This window comes from Diadema antillarum, unplaced genomic scaffold (genome assembly GCF_040938485.1).
Source record: "Diadema antillarum isolate AM-2024a unplaced genomic scaffold, OU_Dant_1.0 seq00001426_RagTag, whole genome shotgun sequence".
Taxonomy (NCBI): domain Eukaryota; kingdom Metazoa; phylum Echinodermata; class Echinoidea; order Diadematoida; family Diadematidae; genus Diadema; species Diadema antillarum.
The window spans coordinates 927,143-945,693 of record NW_027272178.1 but is presented as its reverse complement, the minus strand read 5'-3'; the positions used below and the strand labels follow the sequence as shown (position 1 = coordinate 945,693).

General features: G+C 38.9%; 1 pseudogene; it reads left to right on the top strand.

Annotated features, from left to right (window-relative positions):
* The window catches only part of LOC139709341 (protogenin B-like), a 72,952-nt pseudogene that overhangs the window by 11,703 nt on the left and 42,698 nt on the right, over nt 1–18,551 (top strand).

The window sequence follows — 18,551 nt, the reverse complement described above, 5'->3', positions numbered from 1 at the left end:
ATCAGCCTGTAGGCGAACACTAAAGGGCAAAGGTCATAGGTCGAGGCCATAGTCTAAAATTTCACTATTTCCCCCATATCTCTGCAATGCCTAAAGGTATCTTCATGAAACTTAAGCCCTGTTTTTACAGACATTGCCTCGACAAGTTGTCGGGACAACAGTCCAGAGAACAGAATTCCATGCTTTGGGCAATAAAACTGCAGGAGAGAGCAAATGATACTACAGTTGAACCTCTCGTATCCGGACAAGTTGGGACCGGGGCTCATCCGGATAAGGGATTTGGCCGGATACGGGAGACTCCATGCTTTATACATACATAGACATACACATGTACTGATAGATAATAGCCCGTTGTAGTACCACATGTAGTAATGTGTATACTGCAACCTTTTCATTGTTACACTCAGTAACAGACCCCAAAATAGAGGTTCGTGCTTGCAAAAATGAAATCATTTTCTTTATAAATTCTTGGGATGATTTACCTAAATAATTATTAAGAAATGTATCAAGTAGATCTTGAAAATTAACAGTACGAGTCGACGAAACTGCGCTTCAAAATTCGATCATCACGGCTCGGCAAAGTCGACTGTAGGTCGCCATTGTTAGGTGGTCTCCGTCTCTCTCTTCGTGTGTGTACTGTGTGTGAACAATAATTTGAGTGTTCAATATCATTCGTTGCTCAGCCAATGACTCGAAACAGTGCATGTCTATCAGTCATATCGACAGCTGTGTATGGACCTATATGTGGCAATGCGATATGAGAGGACTCGAGCACATAATCTGTCCATGTTCTTGCGATGATTTGGGGATGTTTGGGGATGTTCAAATGTCTGAAGGTAAGCGATTTGGAAGGAAATTTGATGTAATGTATGTAAATCTCGTTGGAAGTAATATGTAATTCATGTGTGTTTGTGTAGGAGTTCTCAAGGAGGTGGGAATCCCCCTTTCCTCCCGTAATTATTTTAAAAAAAAATCACGGCGAGATTGCGTCCGTATAATAGAGAGATCCGGATAAAGGGAGGCCGGATAAGAGAGGTTCAACTGTATTTTAACAGACACACTCTGGAAACCTTCTCTGGGTAGGTTTCCATAGCAACCTACCCATTCATGAGGGAAGGCAGTGCACGTGGTTGCAATCGATGCATGTGATTTGCAAGCAGTGTGACCACTGTGTGTTATTCTGTTTAGAGTACTGCACATGTTTGTTGAGTGCATCGAAAAATGTTACCGTGAGAGCATTAAAAAAAAAAGGGTTGTCGGGGTAATGTCAAGGTAATGTCAAGTAAATACCCTAGTTGGCTAGGGTAAAAATTGGCAAAAGTTACCACGATAACGTTCAAGCAACATGTATTGGGACCATTTTAACAGGCAGGTTTAAGATTGCTCGGACATTGTCACAGTAACTCTAGTTTGAAGGGCTCTGTTCTAGGGGGCTTTAAGGGCTTTTTACACTTGTGTTTCTTAAACCTGGACTTTCTCTGACCCAGGACTATCGTTAGTCCCGTACCAATTTTTTCAGCTTTTTACACTCGCCAATTAGTCCCGTACTATCTCTTGTCCGGGGCTAAGGAGAAAACTGACCTTTTTACACTCGTATTTCTTAGCCCCGGACTTTCCAAACCACATGAATATTCATAATTACACTGTGTACTGTACACGTACACGCACGCGCCGGCAGCGCTTGATTACCTCGTTTCTGATTGGTCAGTGAGGGTCGGACTTCGTCTCCGTCGCTTAGCCCAGGATTATTTTTTCGTTCTGTTTACACTCACTTGCTTGGCACCGCAATTGTGGTTGCTAACCCCTGCTATTTTGCAGGGCCAGATAGTATCGTACTATCGGTGGGGCTAGCCCACTTTGGAAAAAACGAGTGTAAACAGAAAGTGGGCTAAGGATACAGTGTAGTCCCGTACCAACGGTGGGGCTAAGGCCCCCCCTTAGCCCCACGGTTGGTCCGGGGCTAAGCAAAAATTTACAAGTGTAAAAAGCCCTATAGTGTACTTTTATTACCAGATTATGATTATCTAGGGAAAGTATTGGGCAATGGGGTCAAAAGTCGAAGGTCAAGTAAAAGTGCTAAAATTTCATGTCTTTTTTTTCCACATCTTGAAATAGCTCACGATACAAACTGTATCTTCATGAAACTTGTATGTGTACTCCACAAGTGTGTGAGATGGAATTACTGCATGTACAATAGTACATCTGTATACAACAGTATTTGTACAAATGGTCACTGTGACTCTCTCGACCACCCCCATGGTCCCAAAGCCCTAAAATACCTAAAATACCTAAAATAAGATAATCTGTAAAATATTTTTCTTCTCTATCTTACAGATTGTACCTGATGGCTCAAATGAGCTGTCTTGCATCCATGATCATGCATTGTCCATAAGATTTGTATGTTTCAAAAACAGGTGGTTGGATTTTGACCAAGCTTAGAAGGAATCATAGTTTGTACAAATGATTGGGGGGGGGGGGGGGGGGGTGGGGGCTGTGCTTGGCAGGTCCCAAATACAGAGGGTATTCCTCAAGGGGCTTGCAGCAATCTCTAAAACTCAAGATCTTTGAAATAGTTTGCCTCAGGTGGAGTGCCATGAAGGCAAAGAACAATGCTTAGGTGAGCACGAGAACTGCAAGTTTGTTGGTTTTGTTTTGTTTTGTTGTTTTTTTGTGTGGTTATGGTGGCCATCTGATTTATGCATTTTATGCTCTTGATTGGCTGTGGACTATGGTTGTAGTCATCATAGGGCCTGTTTGGTTAATGTATAGATGTACAACCAGTTGTAGGTGTTTGTTTATATTCTGTATGATGATACTTTCTATTCACAAATGAACAGAATGCTGCAAACTCTACCTTAGATGTGTTAGGTTGACACTCAGCTAGCTTTTGCTCCCAACATGGGAAATTACAAAGTGCAGCCAAATTCATGTCCACATACACGTGTACAAAATGTTACAGTTATGTACAATGTATGAGTAATGAACTCTGATCGTGTTTGGCACATTGTATACACGTAGAGTTATACCAAACACCATTTGAGTTTTTAGATGGCCAAATGGTTATGGCTTTACTAATGAAAGTAAAAATCCTGTTTCATTAAATTCGGAGTCATGAGCTGTTGAGATGTTTAAATCAATGTCTTCACGGACTGTCATGTCAGTTGACATATATTGCTCTGAATATGGATGCATAAACCACATATTTGATACATAATTAATGAGTTATCTTTCATACATGTAGGATGAATATTGGAGATAAAGCACTTTTGTTTGTTTTTTCTTTGAGTAGCAAAATCCATGAAGAACCAATATAATAACTGTGTTATGGATGAAGATGGTAAATAATGCTGTAAAAAAACATTTGTGACATGACTGAATAGTTAGATTGATTAATACACCATGAGATGAAGCTGACTAATTTTGCAACTTTCCCTTTTCTTGTTTTCACTGGCTAGACTGTTGGTCTCTTTGTACAATTCTATTCCAGGCAGTAGGTAAATGGCCTCAGACTGTTCTCAATGAACATTCTGTATTGCTGGTTTCAAATTTTATCATATGGAATACAGTAGGAAAGGTTATCTGTTCTGTGTATCAGGTGAGCTAGTGGGTTCACCCTTGTAATTACCAGTGAATCATTGTTAATTGGTGTGAAATTAAGATCAATTAGCTGATTAGGAAGCCCACCTGATCAAATTATGCTTCTTGGCTATTACGGTAGGCCACAGGCACAAGTTTCTTATTGAGCATTGTTCACCTACACATTGTACATGTACAATGTACCGTATGTAAATCATTAGTGTGTTTTTGCCATGTAAACTTGCTTGCATGATATACATTTCAAGGAAATTCACTGGTTTACTTTAACACATTCAAATTTTATGCAAGCCTTCTGACAGTGGCTCCTCTTGATAAGCTGAAAGCTTGCCCAAGATTTGCCTGATGTAGCAACAATTAATGTGTGGAAATTGGACTTCAAGTATTGAAAAGTGTTTTTGAGGTAAAGTTACTACATCAGGACAGAAGAGATGTTCATAAAATTAAACCAATCTATTGAGAGGAATTATTTCCAATGCAAATTGTCTGATAGAGATACATGTAGTAATTCACTCTATATTAATTTGGTACTCTGTATCAAGTGTCTTTAAAAAAAAGAAAAGAGAGAAAGCCCTTTTTGGCAAAACTTTGTCAAATTCATGTATGGACATAGGTTCATTATATCTCACCGTGTACATGTACAGTGAGCCATCACATAATTTAACTTAGGGCAGGATTCAATTGTTGCTACATGTAGATGACTGAAATCCTGTATCTCGAGTTGTACTTCATCGAGATTTGATTAATTATCAGCATTGTGATTTTTTAGTCAGTGTTGTCTATTAAAAAAATATTTATTTTTTTCTTTTCCTCACACAGGTTTTAAAAATCTAACACTCTTGATTGAACCTGGTGGTCGTGCCGTGCCTCCCAACTCCTCGCTGCTGCTTGAATGTGAAGCAAGAAGTGATGATCCAACCAGATATAGGTGGAGGCATGCGGGCCAGTGGCTGGACTCTGAACTCTATGTGACTGCATCCCCGTGGACGTACCTCAATGGGTCTCTGAGGATAGAGAGAGTGTGGTTAGACACAGTAGGCACCTACCAGTGCTGTGCAGGCACAGGAGATGGCATACTCTGTAGCAGAAATGCAACCGTTTCTGTGGCCTGTAAGTACTTCATAGAAAAGAAACTAATTTGCTGGTTGTATTATACATTCATTGCAACCCCCCTTTTCAGCTCACCTGAGCCGAAGGCTCAAGTGAGCTATTGCAATCGCTCTTCGTCCGGCGTGCGTCGTCCGTCGTGCATCGTGCGTAAACTTTTTACATTTTCATCTTCTTCTTGAAAACCCCAAGACCAATTTTCACCAAACTTGGCAGGTACATGTAGCATCCCTATGGGGTTAGGATCTCAATTTGTTAAAATGGGCACCATGCTCCTGCCCCCTCCCCCATCCCCCCAAATGAAGGAATCTTTAAAAAAAGTGTTCTTCTCTAGAACCAGAAGTGATAGAGCTAAGATTGATACTATGAGGGGGGGGGGGGGGGGGGGGGGGTCCGAATTTGGGCCCTACTTGTACATGTTCGTCTTCTACTTGAGAATGCCTGGTCAAATTATGGTAGAGCTGTTAATAATTTATACACACATACCGTAAAGTTCCGTGTATAAGACGCACCCGTGTATAAGACGCACCCCTAATTTCGGACCTAGAATTAAAAAAAAAAAACAAACACGAAAATGTCCACGCAAATATTGCGTGTGTCATACATATTATTTCAGCTCAAAATTTCCCTAGAATGCAGCATGTATTTGCTCTATTTTTCGTTTCCTTTTATATTTTTTTTTAACGGTATTCATCGGACATCAACAAAATATGGAAGACGCAAAATGCGAGACTTGTCTCGGTACTCACTTGCTATTGTTTCGCCTTTCAATCGTGGTACATGTGTCATGCATATCGTACTCATGAGTGTACGGTACGATCTTTGCTGTCATACATAGCAGAGGGTGTCTCGCATATTGACACATGTATGTCAGACTGGAAGGTTCATTACGAAAAATAAGAAAAACATCAACAAGTGTAGCAGAGGGATCATACGGCAAGACGTACGGTGCGTACGGTAATTACACTCATGCACTGTTACCAGTAACATGTGTGTCTCTTGTACCATGCTTGTATGCACAGTGCTAGCCTTTTGCAAAAGGCAGCTCGCTATAATTTCAGCACACGCACACAGAGAGCAATGGACTTGCACACACAGCGCGCAACGGGCAAGCGCGCTTCGATCCGATCGCTGTGTGCACGCGAGTCCATTGCAAAAGCCTCTCTGCAGCTGCTGCCTTTGCCAAAGGCTTGCTAGCTAGCTACTAGCTACAGTGTAGCTATGCTATCCTAGCTGGCCTCGCACTCGTGAAATGAAGAGCAAACGAACGACACGGATATGCATGCATGCTTCACACATCGTTCATATATTTACGGTGACATAGTGTCGATCCTACTCCGTATTTTACAGCTTTTGTCTATGGCCATATTTATACTAGTACATTGATAAGTTTTACGGTATCGGTAATTTAGTAATGATACCTGTACATCGCGTATTCCAGCTACTAGGTTGGCTGTTGGTGGCTTGGTAGACTGACATCGGTAGCATACAGCAGTGCTGTGACAGCTGTTGTCTATGGCCAGATTGATACATCGTTACTGCACAAGGACGATGTAAGTTTATCTCGTATTTGCAGCTTTTGTGTGCGTCCAGATTGAAAGATCGCTCTTTTATCCATAAGTTTTAGTGACTGCTTACCTTCCAAACGTCGATGGGCATACATGGCCCCAAGTTGGCCTTATAAAATTGGGTGTACATGATGGATTTTTTTCCGTGATTCGACTGTACCCGTGTATACGACGCACCCCCGATTTTCAACGTTTTCCGACGAAAAAATAGTGCGTCTTATACACGGAACTTTACGGTATTAGTGACTGCGTGAAAGGTGAACTTGCGATACTCAGGTGAGCGCCAGACCCGCGGGTCTCTTGTCTTCTCTTGCAGACTGATGACACAGATCAAGTAATCTCATAGAAAATTACTGTGTGTTTGTTGTATTTAAAATCAAATATACTGTCAATGTTTAAATGTGCGTGGGTGGCTATAAGTATTGATTACAGCTAATACAAGCCGTATGGATTCTTCAAAACCATGCATGTCTACCTTGCCATATGTGCATGATCACCAATCAAATTGCCATAATTTTGTAAGAGACAGTATGTTTTGTGTGTGTGTGTATCCAAGTGTGTGTCTGTACAAGTCCAAAAACTGAAACTTTTAAGTGGCTTTATGCACAATGTTCTTATGTGTTAATGCTTGTATGTACTGTATGTACAGCTGTAGGACCAGTGGAATGAAAATGATATACCTCAGGTTCATATGAGGTAAAGGTTAAAAGTCAGTTGCATCAGGGCTTGGGACCACAGTATGAAGATATTTTTGATAAAATTCCATTCAATTTACTACAGCAAGAAGCTGAGCTTATGCAGTGTACTTCCTTCTATAGTTACATTGACATGGAAGCTGATCATTGGTGGTAGCTAATTATCGATGATACAGTATCTGTAGATCTTGCTCTCTAAACCAGGAAACATGTCCACATGATGCCTAATCTTATACTATGGAACTTTCAAGTAAGAGTCCCACTTGAAGGTAAAACCACAGAACTGGAAGAATACATTTGTACACGCAACAGCAGCAATAAACCTGATCATGACATCGTCAACTTGCTGATTTGAATATTCATAATGACTGGTCAAGAAGTGTCTTTCGAAATATTGTGAAATTTCAGAATATCATGTACTTCCTTATTAACTTGTCTGATTTTGATAATTTTTGCACTGTTCTGCAGGGATTTTTTTTTCAATCTTATGACATTGATGAAATTTTGGGATGGATTTCTTCTTTAAGATTGCTAACTTTTGGGTGCACCTACACAGTACCAAACTACAAGCTATACATTAGGAACAATCGAAGTTTTAAAATATGAGCTAAACTTTAAGTTCTGTAATGTCATGTGAACATACGGCAACTATTGCTGTGCTTAAAGGTGGAAGATCAGAATAGGAAATGATACAAGTTTTGCCAAGCAGGGTGAGAAGATACAATAGGCGTACACGTCTTTATCAGACCAAAGTTCAGACTAGCAGGCTATTTTGTGGTTTGGGAAAATAGCCCGATATTACAAATGTGGGTCTCCTTTAGCTCGAAAACAGTCTGCTTGGGAAATTAGCCCAAAATTGATGCATACTTTGCATCATGACTAGGTTCATCAGCTCAGCACATGGTTTGAAAGTGGTTTCCCCAGTATGATGGGATGGAGAAAATTTCAGGCTGATGGAAATGCAACCCAAATACCACACTACATTGTATTCCACAAACTAGACCAAGATTTTTAGGAAATTTTCCTGATCAGATAGTGCGCTATTTGCATTTTCATTGCACGAATAGTGGGTTAATTCGACATTGGGCTAACTTCCAAACCACAAAATAGCATGCTATTACATGTATAAAACCTTGTTATAATGATGACAGGCCTTATTAGTACAAGCTGCTCAAGCTATAGATAACCTACTCCCTTGGTGGGGCCCACTGGCACGGCCACAAAACTCCCCAAACTCTTTGCCTCCTATTTAAAACTGCATCTCCAGATCAGGACCACTTGTCTTATTGCATTTACCAGTGCTATACATACAATGTATGCATCTGAATGTGAAAAATATGTAGGTTGTTCACAATGTCAACAGTGATGGCCCAATTTGGACGTACATTTATATGGGGTCCAGTGATTAAATTTGACATTTATGTGGGCAAATTGTTTTGATTGTACCCCATTTCATCTTTACAAGAGATCTACATGATTGAAGTGTATAGATGCTACAGTAGGAAAGAATTATTCTTTTGAAGTTGGGGTACACAAACTTACAATTTTGTAAATCTCTTATTCATTTGTTCCACAATGTGTACATTTGGGTGTAAAAGCAGGACCCTTAGCAATGCTGATGCAGCAAACATCTACATGTAAATCAGAGGATACAAGGTGTTATGTGTATAATGTACATTGTTTGTATTTAATAATTCCCCTTACAGAAGAGTGTTTATTATTATTTTTTTTTTACAATAAACATACGTAGGACTCAGAAATTGCTATCAACCTCATCCCAATGCTTAAAAACTGAGAAATTAACAATAGCTCGTTAACAGTACTTACTTACACTGTAAAACACATTCCAATAGAATGTTGTTATGCCAGAGTGTTCTCCAGAATGCTATGTAGTAACATACAGTTGTACAAGACATATGAAAAAGTTTAAAAATTCATTGTCTACCAACAGCTCTTTTGGCATATTTTGTACTTTGGCTTTGCCATGGTGCTCTCTGCTACAAGTACTGTACATATACACTTCCATGTATGTATAGACTGTACAGTCTGTAGTGTAACTGTGGCAGTTTTTCTTGGCAGTTCCAGGGATGGTTCCATGTAGCCCCTTTGTAAAAAAAAAGAAGCAACAAACAACATGAAACACAAGCACACACACACACACACACACAAAAAAAAACCCATTCTGAGCATCTTCAGTGCCGTTGCATCAGATTTTGCAGGAATCATCCCTGTAGGGTAGTGAATGCAAGGCTACACTATAGCATGTTTTGGTACCTATGGGGTACCAAATTGGTACACTGTAATTGTAGATATCTGCCATTTGTTGAATTATTAATTTGTTTTTTTTTTTAATTCTAGGGCTGTACATCATGTACCCTGGATTACAAAAAAAAAAGTACCCTAAAATTGGTTGAAAGTCATTCTAGTGCTTTATGAAAAAAAAAAAAAAATGCTGCAACAATGAGCTCAAGCAGTGCTGCTGCGTCTTAAAACTTTGGTGCTCATCACACACACACTTTACCAGTGATCTCACACTGGCAGCTGCACTGCACTATGGTACAGTATCATGCATTACTGGTCTGCGGAAGACATAAAAAAGGTGATCAAAGGACATGTCAGTGCTTTAAATTAATCTCATCCTAATCACTGTTATTATAACAAGTTTTGAAAAGTAAAAACAAAGAAAAGAAAATTATAATATCAATCATTACTATCATTGCAATTGCAATTAAAAAAACCCCTTTTAACATGGCTAAATTAACGTCCGAATCATTGTCGTCGACTGCTAAATTTTGACATCTATGATGGCAGTGTGTAAAAATACACGTGTACATCTTGCAAACAGAAGATGGTGTCACACAACAAGGTGCCCTGGGATATGCTGGTACCCCAGGGTACCGCATGGTGGTACCCCAGGGTACCGCATGGTGGAGCATCATGTATTTTGAAAGGTGCATATGGTCCCTGATAGGGCTTTGGAGCAAAGCTCTGTTCATTTCAATCATCTACAATGCATCCAGCATAGGTGAAACTTTTGCAATATTGTCTAGGGGTATCTGTACAGGGTACAGTGTGTATGTGCAAAAATATAATCCAGTGTAACTAATTATGGGGCCTTTATTAGCGTGTTATACAGTTTAGTTGGAGATAGTATCAGTGTACAATGTAAAATTGAGGGCACCACAGGGAGGTTTTATCAAGGTCAAAGTTATTTTGAGCTCATGTGAATGTCAAGCCCCTTGGAGATCTTGTGGATATTATCAGCAGTGGTAGTGTTTGATCACTTTTGATACATTTCCTTTAAATTCATTTGATGGACACCTTTAACTGAAACTGCAGTTACATTCTAGGGTACATTCCCTGCAGTTCGATTCCCGCCCAGTGCTTGTGTTACAAATGCAAACAAAAGAAAACTGACTAGAAATGAATATAAATTATTAGTGGAAAAGTAAGCAAAGAAAATGGGATTCCATCGGGATTCGAACCCGAGACCTCCGGATTGCTAGCCCAGTGCTCTACCGACTGAGCTATAGAAAGCCCTAGTTCAGTGTTCATCCCAGAAACCCTGAATTCTCAATGCTCATGTGGTCAGAAGCTATAGCAGTGTGTTTGTGTGTGACACACACACACACACACTTGAACCTGGCATAAACCTGAAGGATAATTCAACTTTGAGATAAATGCGAGGTATCACTGAAGTGATGCAGCTTTTTGAGTATGTAATAAATGCAAACAGAAAACTGACCAGAAATGATGATAAAATATTACAGGCACGGCGATATGGTGCAATTAACTCGCCAAATTATTATACCTCGAAGTCTCACTTGCATTTAAAGTAGACAACTTGTGTATGCAAAACTGCTGGGGAAGTGTTGCTGGACAATCGCAATATCTCGTATCCGGGCAATTACCCCCAGAGGGCAATTACCCCCCCCCCCCCCCCCCCCCCCGGCTAAATACTAGTTAGTGGTAAGTTTAGAGTTAAGATTAGGGTTAGGGTTAGGTTTAGGGAAGGAAGTTTGGGTTAGGGTTAGGATTAGGTTCAGGATTAGGATTAGGATTAAGGCCAGGGGAGGGTCCGGGGTAATTGCCCAGGGGGTAATTGCCCTAGACACGCAATATCAATATCTCACCTCAGAAGCCATCAAATGATTAAATCTATACAGCAAATTGAAGAAGAAACTATTCTCTAACTCGCAATGTTGGTTATTTTGGGTTTTATGGAGGATAAACGTGTGAAAATAACATTGAAACTTAGGTAGTTTCCAAAACAGAAAATTTGGTCTCAAAACAAGTGTTATTTTTTCACATTTTCCTTCATTGCTCCGAAATGAAACTTCGGTATAAATGATTATGGTAGTATATCCATACTGTGTTCCAAATATCTTTTCTGTATCATTTGGCGCACGGATATGTCCAGAAAAAATCGAGATCACTGTCACTTATGACCCATGTAAAATCCATAGCATAAGCAGTACGCAGTCCGATGTATCGGTTTTCGTGCTGCGTGAAACAGTAGAAGCACATTGCAGGGTTCCTGTCTTGCCCACTCACCACCCTGTGGACCGAAAACCGAAACCTGTCGCATTGCGCCGAACCTGCCACCGCTGATTGGCTATTGACCAACTGGCTACTGACTTCTGGCTACTGACCAGTAGAGAACACATGTGCAGGAGGATGATCTAGTTGTACATGTCCAGTATTTTCTCTTAAATTTGGTTGTCTTTTTGCTCTTATTTTCACTTAACTACTAATTGCTCCAACACGAAACTTCACAGGTAGTGAGTCTGGTGTATACAGACTAGCCAATATATGTTAATCAAATGCATGCAGGCGCAGACTACAATGTATGTCCAGAAAAAATCGTAACCCTTTCCCATGGCTGACTCAAACAGAAAAACACACATATCTTGAAAGATACATCAGCACTTTCTCCCAAAAATCATGTGAAGGATGATATATCCATATTAGATATATGTGTGAAGTTTCAAGGGACTGGGCGGTAAAATAAGGGAGATAGGAGGTGAACTTTAAAGATTTTTTTTGTCCTTCCCTCTGCACAGTGCTCGATGACCGTTATGAATTCAAAAGCTTTGGCCTCTTATTGGTGAGTTACATGTTTTGCACCGTATCGCTGGGGCTGATTAGTGGAAAAATGAGCAAAGAAAATGGGATTCCATCAGAATTTGAACCCGAGTCCTCCGGATTGCTAGCCCCGTTAAAGCACTTACAACTTGTATGAAGCTACCCTGGGCAAGAAGACATTGTTATTATTATTAATATTATTATTATTAGTCTTATCATTATTATTATCATTATTATTGTGATTGTTATCATTATCATCTGTCTTCTTCTTCTTCCTCTTCTTCTTCTTCTTATTATTATTATTATTATTGTTATCATTATTATTCTTATAGTTCATACACTGTACTGTACATACATTATGTAGGCCTACACAGTAGTATGATAGAAATTTACTGTGTACTACTATTGTAGTTTTGTCCGATCATATGTGTCTTCTGAGGTATATTTGTGCATTGCAGGGCTTGAAATAAGATATTGGAAGGTCAAGGCCATTTTTAAAAGGGACACTTTCAGCGTATGGCAAATTGGCCTTGGATGCCCCAAAATTTCAAGGGGCATTAAGGCCACTTTTAAGGGGCAGCTACTTCTGGTCAAAATGGCACCAAGGCCATTTTTTTTTTCTCGAAAATGACAAGTAGTGTGCAATGAAAGGCACTTCGGTACCAGAATTGCAGTATAACACGCAATTGATACTAGTGATACGGCGTTAATGTAAAAGAAGTCTGAATAAATCAATTGGTCTTTTGATATGCGTGATATGATGGAGAAATGACGGCCAAAAGAAAAAGGGCAAGCCTTTGACCACAGGGGCATGATGGCCAAAAGAAAAATGGCAGGTAAATTTTATGGCCATGAAAAGACAATTTTTCTTAGGGGCTTCACGGCCAACCAAAGAGGCATCGATTGGCCATGGAGCTACTCTGTTAGTAGCTCCATGGATTGGCCATGGCCGTTGATGGCCGTCGATTAATTCGAGCCCTGCATTGTAAGCATAACTCAGGGCTAATCCAGTCGATACTGACGAATGCTAGTGAATATCAGTGTGTTCATTGTACAATTTTGTACATGAACTTAATTTGCTTGCTTTCTCACCAGTACACCTCTGGAAATGCTTTTGAGCATTCTTCAAACATTTTTAAACTTTAGCATTGCTTCAAACATGTGTGTGATACACTGTGCAACTATTTTGTGTAATGAGGTGAGATGTGTACAGGCTGAACAAAAAGCTCTCTTGCTTTGGAGAGCTATTTGTAATGAGATGCACCAGCTGTGTGTATGACTAGACGATAACCATTTCAAAATAGCCAGGAAAATGTTTGCTATTAAAGAGGTAGTCATTGTCATCCTCTGCATGTGAGTTGATGTTCAATAGAAGGATGTGGGTTATTATCAAACATGTTTCATTTCATGCAATGGGGCCCATAAAAACAGTGTATCAAGTTTAACTTTTCTAAAAGGGGTATGTGTAGTAATGTCAGTGAAGCAAACATTGTTAGAAAACAGTCACAGTTTCTCTTCAGAATTCAAATGAATGCTGTGTGTAGAAATTTACTATACTGCATAGAGGAGCCTCCCTATTATTAAATAGCTCTTTTCAGTGTACCGTATAGGCAACTCCCTTTAGAACGAAGTCTATGGGACCGGCATTTTTCTTTTATTACATTATATTTGGCTAAACAGTTTACATACTTTTATATAAATGATGATTTTTGAACCTGAATTCTGTGTAACAAGAGTTTCGTTTACAATATAACCATGGTCATTCTACAGTCTGTAAAGGAATGCACTGTATATGCCGTATAGTTTTATACAATTGTAGTTAATCTATTTTTTTTTTTTTGGGGGGGGGGAGGGGGGAATCGGGATTTCCTGACGTTTTTGTTAGTGGTTAAATTTGCAGTCATGGAGTACAGCATTAATGGATGGAGAAATCAGTATAATTCACTCATTTTCAAGAAGCGAAAGTAGCGATCCTGCATTGAAAACAAAAATGCCATACAACAGTGTTTATACTTTAAAATGTGAACGTGAGAATTGCCCGTAATACAATGCATTCCTAAAGTAATTCAAAGATCATTCGAGTGAAGCAAACATTCATGGTACCGGTACTTGTGCTAGTTACAATGTACTAGTACATGTATGCACTTACATAGTAAACATGATTTAACACAAGTGTGCAGTACACATTGTATCATGTTCACACGCAATGCATGTATAATGTACAATGTACAGTGTACATAATGTACAGATGTACTTTTGCTGCTGTGTAAACAGTAAAAATCAATAGCTCTTTTGGGATCAGGGTTGGTAATTTTGTACATGTTGTTTAACTTGAGAAATTTGTAATATAAAGACTCTCAAAATACATGTACATTGTACATCCATGCATTTACCGTATGCAAAATATATGCATTTCCTGGAAACATGACAAAATGGAGAGCTTTTGTACATGACAGGTCTCTTATTTATGGTACACTGCTGTCTGAAAGTCACTGCATGTGCATTACAATTGTATGGAGCTTGCTAAAGATATTGCCAGGGCTATGCAAAGGGTATTATTTTTTGCCATCTGTGTAAAGGATGTTTACATGCACAGAGCACAGGCACTACTTTCTGCAGCAACGAGTGCAGGAACAGGGTAGACAAACATGGAAGGGATAGGTGCAGATAGCAATTTTCCTCAGGGTCTAGCCAACTGGTTTGCAATTTTACCAATTCCACTACACACTGATGCTTGCTCTCCAGTCATTTCACATAGACATTCGCACAAAAAATGTGCATGCTCTCTGCCCTCATACACAGGCACATCCACACACACACAAACACATGCACACCAGGCGCAAACATATACACACTGCAGTAGGTAGGATAGTAATGAATTCTTGTGGCCATGAACTCTGCAAAATGTTGGCTCAAGTCCAGAGCATCCACCACTCCCCCACCCCTCTTCCTGCAGTGACTTTGCCCCATATCTGCTCGCTGGGTTTTGTGTCACTGCAGCAATATGCATCTGTAGGCCTATCTTCACACACTAAGCTACAACAAAAATGTGTACTGGATCTTCAAGTGAGGTAGAGTGTACATTTTGCGTGTCTAGGTCCTGGTGTATAGAAATTATTCCTTGGCTTCATATTGCCAGTGACACAAAATGTTTTAGTATTTCATACTAGATCATACAGTATTATTAATAAAACACAAACAGGAGAAAATTTGATGCATACAATGTACAATTGTAGCAACTCTCTATAAATACAAAATTATGCAATAAACACATTTATGAGGCTCCAAACATTTTTGCTATTATCACACTCCAAACAGAAGAGAAATGGAAATACACTGTACAGTGTAATACGCATTTGCACCTATTGGAATGGATGGTGTTTAGTTTCTATACTGACATACAAAATGTATTGCTTCTAGTATCCTGTCTCTTAGCAACAGAATCTTTAAAAAAAAGCACTGGGGATGAATTGAAGTGAATGTGATACATCTCTATGTACTGGGCTTATCACAAGGGTAGCATAGAGTCTATGGTGGACTTTTCTTTGGATTCAAATGCATTATTCTCGTATGCATATAATCTTGTATTGAGTAGTACTCTGCAGTTGTATTGGACATCACCACAATTTTCAAGAAATAAAGTACAATTGTACAAAAGGTCATCCCATGGCAGTCACATTGACCATAACCCATCCTTCCTGGTGTGCATATTTTCCCACGCTACAGTTTGTAATCATGTCTTTATTGATAAGTAAAAACAAAGGACATGTTGACATACATGTACGTGTATACCAGGTCTATGGTCCTGTTCTGGACATACATCTTTTGTATGGCAGGTAAAGACACACTTACAAATACTTACAGTGAACAAATTACAATATAGCTATATTTACAACAGATTTGTGAGGTTGACGTTGAGGTTAACACAATCTTAATCATGTTACATTTCCCCACGCAGTACACATAAAACTCTATTACATTTCTGATTGCTGACATGTAATCAACTGTACTAATTTTATATTTTCCTGGATACGTATTACATAATTTTGAGTGTTTAAGTGTCAATAACCAATGACTTATTCTGTTATTTTGTCCAGAATGCTCCATCACATGAAATTCAAATCATTATATTTGTCTGGGATACATGCATTTTCAAGTGTTTTAGTGTCAATGTAAAATATGATATTTTTGCGGTATGAAATTTTTGTGAAGTGGAGCGGAGAGCCTTTTTCACGGCATGAAAATGAAAGTGCCTTTGGCATTCAATACATATAAACATCGAGAGTAGACAAAAACTTTTACATGCATTTTCATTTCGGAAATCTTGGCTCTCGCTAAATTCACAAAATTAAAATGCACGCGAGCATTCCTTGTTTTACAGTATCCACGAAGTTTGCAAATAAGAAGTTTCTGTAACTTCTGTGTAGTATTTTGTGTGATTAATGCAGAGTTATAGAATGTTGCTATGACCTTTGAAAACCGTCTTTACAGCTGTATCTTTCCCATACAGAAGTCCAATGTTCTGTGTGGCACCACTGACATGTGTACCATGATAAAATACACACATACACTGTATCTGTGTATGGATGGGTGTATGTGTGTGTGTGGTGGGGGGGGGGGGTGTGAGGGGATGTTTCCTAGGACAAACAAATCATGACTCTTGAATGAATACTGGTATTTTTTTATTTTCTGGGGTTCAGTATCCATGAAGTTTGCCATAAGAAGTTTCGATAACTTCTGTGTAATATTTTGTATGATCAATGCAGTAATAGAATGTTGTTATGACCTTTGTAAACTGTCTTATCTTTCCCATCGTTTTAACAAACAGAAGTCCAATGTTCTGTCAGGCACCACTGACAGTACATGATGATAAAATACTACATGTGTGCATATGTGTGTGTGTGTGTGTGTTGGGGGGGGGGGATGTTTCTTAGGCCAAAGAAATAAATCTTTACTCTTGAATGAATACTGGTTCTTTCTGGGGTTTTTGTATTCTATAGACAGCATTTGTAGTGCCCTAACTTACAGTAAGCACAGGAGAAATGAGGAAAAATATGGAAATTAAAATTTCAAGTCATTTTTCACTGAGCATATACTTGTATCTCTTGTCCTATATGCAAGATATATTTCCAAGATATGAATTGTACAGTACATCATCATTTAGTCACAAAACTTGTCTTGAATGGTCTGAATAGGCTAAAAGAATTGAATCATGTTCTCTTTCCTTGTTTCGATCTAATAATTCATCTGCAGGGATTGGCATTCCTCAGGTATTTCCAAGCAGTGTGGAGGTAGAAGCAGGTACTTCCATTCGACTCCTCTGTAGAGTTGAAGCAGAGCCGCCAGAGGGTTTCAAGATTGCCTGGTTCAGAGATGGTCTGAGTGTAGCAGTGGGAAGCCAAAGGTAATTGAAGATGGTTAGATGAATGATCGGTGGTTAAGTGCTTAGTCGATGAGTCAAAGTCTCTTTATTGATGGCTCCAAGTCGGTTAATGATGTTGACATCTTGATAAAATGATGATGGAAGATGACATTACCTGTTTGTAATATCATGAGAGCCTCCTACACTTCTGTCGTGTACTTCTTGGCACATGATATTGTGTACCTAGGTTTTTCTAGTGATATATGTACAGTATTTGCAAAGCAAGACCGATGATTGATTAAAGAGATTGGACAGCAGAGCTTGATTGAGAATAAATCATTTGCCCAGTGTTCCGTTTTAAGCTGAAATATGTTATTTGTTTGTGTATCATAGAGCTCCAATTTAGTTTTGGTAAGATAAGTTTTTCTGTTGTTTTTTTGACAGAAAACTCAACTCTAGACTTTATTTACTAAATATCTCAAGTACGTTTATACTAAAGCTGAATACATGGAAGTTTTGGTCGATTAATTTCAGAAAAACACAATGAACAGCTCATTGAAGATGATAGATTTTCAAAAAGACTTCTGGTATACATGTAGATATGAATGTTTGGGGCAATTAAGTGCAATGTATGTTTTTAAGCGTTGCATTCCAGTCACTTGTTTATCAAAAGTATTTGAAGGAAATTTGATTGAAAAGCTTTGCTTTAATAGCATACTTGTTATTTGATTTTTTATTTTTTTTTAATTTGATGTTAAAGCTGTCATATGGGAATCCTGACAACATTTTGGGCTGTGGTTTTGTTTTGCAATATTGCGTGGGCATGAGCACCTGAAAGGTGTGGTCAACTTTCTACTTTCCATAGTAGTTACAATCTACAAAAACTCACTTGGGCACAGAAACTCACTTGGGGAAGAAATACCCCCAGTGGTGGTACCAGAGGTATCAACACCAAGGGTACATTGTATTAATCTGACAGTAGTTACCTTCTGTATTGATCTGTATGCTGAGGCAGAGTTTGTATTTAAAAGAATATACAGTGTATGTACAGTGTCTTGCCTTTATTTTGCCTTTTGTCTTACCTCTTTTGAATGTATAGTTATAATGTATTTTTACTGGAGCTTAGCATTGGTGCACATT